This window comes from Schistocerca nitens, chromosome 7 (genome assembly GCF_023898315.1).
Source record: "Schistocerca nitens isolate TAMUIC-IGC-003100 chromosome 7, iqSchNite1.1, whole genome shotgun sequence".
Lineage (NCBI taxonomy): Eukaryota > Metazoa > Arthropoda > Insecta > Orthoptera > Acrididae > Schistocerca > Schistocerca nitens.
The window spans coordinates 306990630-306995629 of NC_064620.1; the positions used below are offsets into that span (position 1 = coordinate 306990630).

The following is a 5000-nucleotide window of genomic DNA, read 5'->3' on the forward strand; positions in this document are numbered from 1 at the left end:
CTTGCGACGATCCAAGAATTTCACCTCTAACGTCGCAATACGAATGCCCCCGCCTGTCCCTATTAATCATTACCTCGGGTTCCGAAAACCAACAAAATAGAACCGAGGTCCTATTCCATTATTCCATGCACACAGTATTCAGGCGGGCTTGCCTGCTTTAAGCACTCTAATTTGTTCAAAGTAAACGTGCCGGCCCACCGAGACACTCAATAAAGAGCACCCTGGTAGGATTTCAACGGGGTCCGCCTCGGGACGCACGAGCACGCACGAGGCGGTCGCACGCCTTCGGCTCGCCCCACCGGCAGGACGTCCCACGATACATGCCAGTTAAACACCGACGGGCGGTGAACCAACAGCGTGGGACACAAATCCAACTACGAGCTTTTTAACCGCAACAACTTTAATATACGCTATTGGAGCTGGAATTACCGCGGCTGCTGGCACCAGACTTGCCCTCCAATAGATACTCGTTAAAGGATTTAAAGTGTACTCATTCCGATTACGGGGCCTCGGATGAGTCCCGTATCGTTATTTTTCGTCACTACCTCCCCGTGCCGGGAGTGGGTAATTTGCGCGCCTGCTGCCTTCCTTGGATGTGGTAGCCGTTTCTCAGGCTCCCTCTCCGGAATCGAACCCTGATTCCCCGTTACCCGTTACAACCATGGTAGGCGCAGAACCTACCATCGACAGTTGATAAGGCAGACATTTGAAAGATGCGTCGCCGGTACGAAGACCGTGCGATCAGCCCAAAGTTATTCAGAGTCACCAAGGCAAACGGACCGGACGAGCCGACCGATTGGTTTTGATCTAATAAAAGCGTCCCTTCCATCTCTGGTCGGGACTCTGTTTGCATGTATTAGCTCTAGAATTACCACAGTTATCCAAGTAACGTGGGTACGATCTAAGGAACCATAACTGATTTAATGAGCCATTCGCGGTTTCACCTTAATGCGGCTTGTACTGAGACATGCATGGCTTAATCTTTGAGACAAGCATATGACTACTGGCAGGATCAACCAGGGAGCTGCGTCAACTAGAGCTGAGCAGCCGGCCGCCCGGGAGTGTGTCCCGGGGGCCCGCGCGAACACGCAAGCGTCCGCTCAATTATTCTGCAAACAGGAGGAGGCTGGGCTCCCCTGCACGATACACCTCGAAACCCTCTCAGGTCCCGGCGGCGCGCAGCGCCGTCCTAAGTACTTGGTCGGGTTCGAGAGAGGCGCAATCGCCCGGAGATAGGCGAGTAGACGCTTTCAGTGCGACCACCCGTGCTCCCAACTGAGCTTGCCGCTGCCGACAGAGGCCCGGGAGCGTGCTGTCGTGGTGTTGCCGGCGGGAGACAACACGCGGCCACAAACAGTGACCGGGCAGCTCCAACGCCAGCGCCACAGAGGGGCAGAGCCCCACTTGGGTGCCAAAGCGAACTCTCCCAGCACAGCGCACGCGCCAACACATCCGCACAGCTGCGATACAAACCACCTGCGAGAACCGCGGGGGCGACCGAGCAGCAGACGGCGTCGCGGCGCCGAGTGCCGGGCGGCGGCGCATCCTCAACGCACACAGTCCTCAATCGGACCAGCACACTGCAGATGTCCACCGCGCTTCGCACCGGGCCCGGGAGGACCCACTTTGGCCGCACGGCGCCGCGCGCTGGGTGCGCCGGCACGCAGATGCGCCGCCTGCCGCGTCCGTCAGCCGGCGCGCCTGCCACTGGGCGCCCCCACCAGCCGGCTGCCGCGCGTGCGCCCACGCAGCGCGCGGCCAGCACGCCGGGCGCCCCCCCCTCACCGGCCGGGGACGGTCCCACCCAGCCACCGCCGCGTATCGCTTCATACCCACATGCCCACTCACGTTCGTGGGTATGACGGGTGTCGCTGAAGCAACCGGTTAATACCTGTACCGATCGTCGATATCAACGATTCACCTCCAGCGCGAACAACCGCGCAACAACGGATTTCCAGTTCATTTGCGTAACTTGGGCAGCAAACGTAGACATCCATCTACATTTGCGACTTCTACGAGTCTTGCATGCCTGGATGTTGTGTGTCACGACGCACTCCATCAGCATACATACACGCTGCGACGTGTGCACGAAAGAACACGTGGAAGGTGGCCAGCGTACGTATACGAATGCCATTGCACAGCTGCGAAGCGCATTCAACACGCGAACTCCTGACCGACGAGCTAGAGGTGACAGGAGGGGAGGGGGGGGCGGGGGCGATATACGTCCTATTGCAGTACACAATACAGTGGATAGCGGGACCATGTGGAAAGTAAGCAACACTCGCAAGATGTGAGGGTACGCACCGTAAAATGAATCAATACGCAGAACACCACAGTGTGCGCGAAGTGAACTATGTTGAGATGGTTGCAATTAGGCAACGCTACACGAATTCCTAGAGTCATATAACTAACAATTACAGGGCAGGTTAGGGCGCAACGTAGGTTAGGTTAGGGCGCAACGTGGGTTAGGTTAGGGCCCAACGTGGGTTAGGTTAGGGCCCAACGTGGGTTAGGTTAGGGCCCAACGTGGGTTAGGTTAGGGCCCAACGTGGGTTAGGTTAGGGCCCAACGTGGGTTAGGTTAAGGCGCAACTTGGGTTAGGTTAGGGCGCAACTTGGGTTAGGTTAGGGCGCAACTTGGGTTAGGTTAGGGCGCAACTTGGGTTAGGTTAGGGCGCAACTTGGGTTAGGTTAGGGCGCAACTTGGGTTAGGTTAGGGCGCAACTTGGGTTAGGTTAGGGCGCAACTTGGGTTAGGTTAGGGCGCAACTTGGGTTAGGTTAGGGCGCAACTTGGGTTAGGTTAGGGCGCAACTTGGGTTAGGTTAGGGCGCAACTTGGGTTAGGTTAGGGCGCAACTTGGGTTAGGTTAGGGCGCAACTTGGGTTAGGTTAGGGCGCAACTTGGGTTAGGTTAGGGCGCAACTTGGGTTAGGTTAGGGCGCAACTTGGGTTAGGTTAGGGCGCAACTTGGGTTAGGTTAGGGCGCAACTTGGGTTAGGTTAGGGCGCAACTTGGGTTAGGTTAAGGCGCAACTTGGGTTAGGTTAAGGCGCAACTTGGGTTAGGTTAAGGCGCAACTTGGGTTAGGTTAAGGCGCAACTTGGGTTAGGTTAAGGCGCAACTTGGGTTAGGTTAAGGCAGAAGTTGGGTTAGGTTAAGGCAGAAGTTGGGTTAGGTTAAGGCAGAAGTTGGGTTAGGTTAAGGCAGAAGTTGGGTTAGGTTAAGGCAGAAGTTGGGTTAGGTTAAGGCAGAAGTTGGGTTAGGTTAAGGCAGAAGTTGGGTTAGGTTAAGGCAGAAGTTGGGTTAGGTTAAGGCAGAAGTTGGGTTAGGTTAAGGCAGAAGTTGGGTTAGGTTAAGGCAGAAGTTGGGTTAGGTTAAGGCAGAAGTTGGGTTAGGTTAAGGCAGAAGTTGGGTTAGGTTAAGGCAGAAGTTGGGTTAGGTTAAGGCAGAAGTTGGGTTAGGTTAAGGCAGAAGTTGGGTTAGGTTAAGGCAGAAGTTGGGTTAGGTTAAGGCAGAAGTTGGGTTAGGTTAAGGCAGAAGTTGGGTTAGGTTAAGGCAGAAGTTGGGTTAGGTTAAGGCAGAAGTTGGGTTAAGGGATGGTGTGTGTGTGGGGGGGGGGTGGGGTGGCGAGGTTCGTTGATAGTGATGGTAGTAAGTGGACGCCTGAGGCACTATCAGATATGTCACGTCAGTTGCACTTGTGGCTCATGGCAGGTGGCGCGCCCGTTCTGTGTTTGTGGCAAAGGAGTGGCACACCTGTGTCTTTCATTCCTGCCATTGTTTATGTGCTGTGAGATGCGGCAGTGTGGTGCTGTTGGGTGCACCCCTGTGTAGGACATGTGTGGGTGTTGGTGGCGTATCTGAGCAATGGTGGTTGTAGGAAGAGTGGGATATTCAGTTTTCTGGTTCGACGTCCCGGTCTGGTTATCATAGTGTGGATGGTGTACTGTGGCCGAGAGGATGCACTGGATGTTGTTCCATGCTGGTACTTAGATGTTGTGTCTGCGTCTGTTACATGCATAGACTAGTGGGTGATGGAGTGTGTGGGTGACGTGTGGTTGACATTGTGTGCACAGACGTTCAGCATGTATAGGGACAGTTGTATGTGTTATCTGTATTCCGATGACTGCGCGTATTACTAAGCACCGCCGTGTATAAGCTTAATGTATGTATAGTCAATGCCTGTTCTATCTCTGTACAGTAGTAGCGGTGCGACTGCACTAGCTAGCTACACCTCGCGGCATCGTCCCCCGGTGTATGGCATATGATTATAAACATTCTGTCTATTAGTCAAAACCGGTGGTGTGACTACGTCACATGTTTGAGGTGGGGGACGCAACACCGTGCCGGTGGGTCAGGGCTGCGAAACACTTTCCCCACACTGGGGGCTCGGACCCTCATTACTCGTCCGAGTAATATATTGCGGAGCGCACATAGCCATTGCCCAGAGTCTTTGCGACTGCGAGTGCAACGCCCACGGGGACCGACGTGGATGGGGCGGCCCATAGCTGATCGCTCAGCATCGGAATCCGTACAGTGAGCGACGCGGTCGCGCACAGACTTAGAGCACGTTTAGGGACAGCGGGAATGTCGAATATTGGATAAAACTCTTCATGAAACGCAAGATATAGGTGTGGATTGCAACTTACGAGTGCGGGAAACGTCCGCCGTTCATCCGCTGGACTTGCGATTTTGGTGGGTGGGGTGGGGCACGTACGGGTGCGGGTGGCGTGATTGTCGGTCGACGACTTCGTGGTGGACAGAGGATGCCGTCTTTGTGGGTGGCGTCGGACAATGTGTACTGTGCGCCCATCGATGTCGTATTCAGCTTGGCGTCTCATAGATGGCGGTATCGCCGTTGCAGGAGGCCTAGATGGCGTTATTGTTTGTGGTGCGCTCGACATGGTGGATGTAGTGTTGCCAGATTCGCGTAGATGGCTGTATTGCATGTGGTTTCGTCGTATTTTCATAGGTGGCGATGCTGTGTGGTTGGCGTTGTTGC

The 5000-nt window shown here is 54.9% G+C and overlaps 1 non-coding gene across 1 annotated transcript in view; it reads right to left on the reverse strand.

Moving 5' to 3' along the window:
• Positions 1–1023, reverse strand: part of LOC126196920 (small subunit ribosomal RNA) — a 1909-nt gene extending 886 nt beyond the window's left edge. Inside the window, exon 1 of the ribosomal RNA XR_007539344.1 lies at positions 1–1023. This exon is cut by the window's left edge and continues 886 nt beyond it. This is a non-coding gene — a ribosomal RNA (small subunit ribosomal RNA).
• Between the last annotated feature and the right edge of the window lie 3977 nt (positions 1024–5000).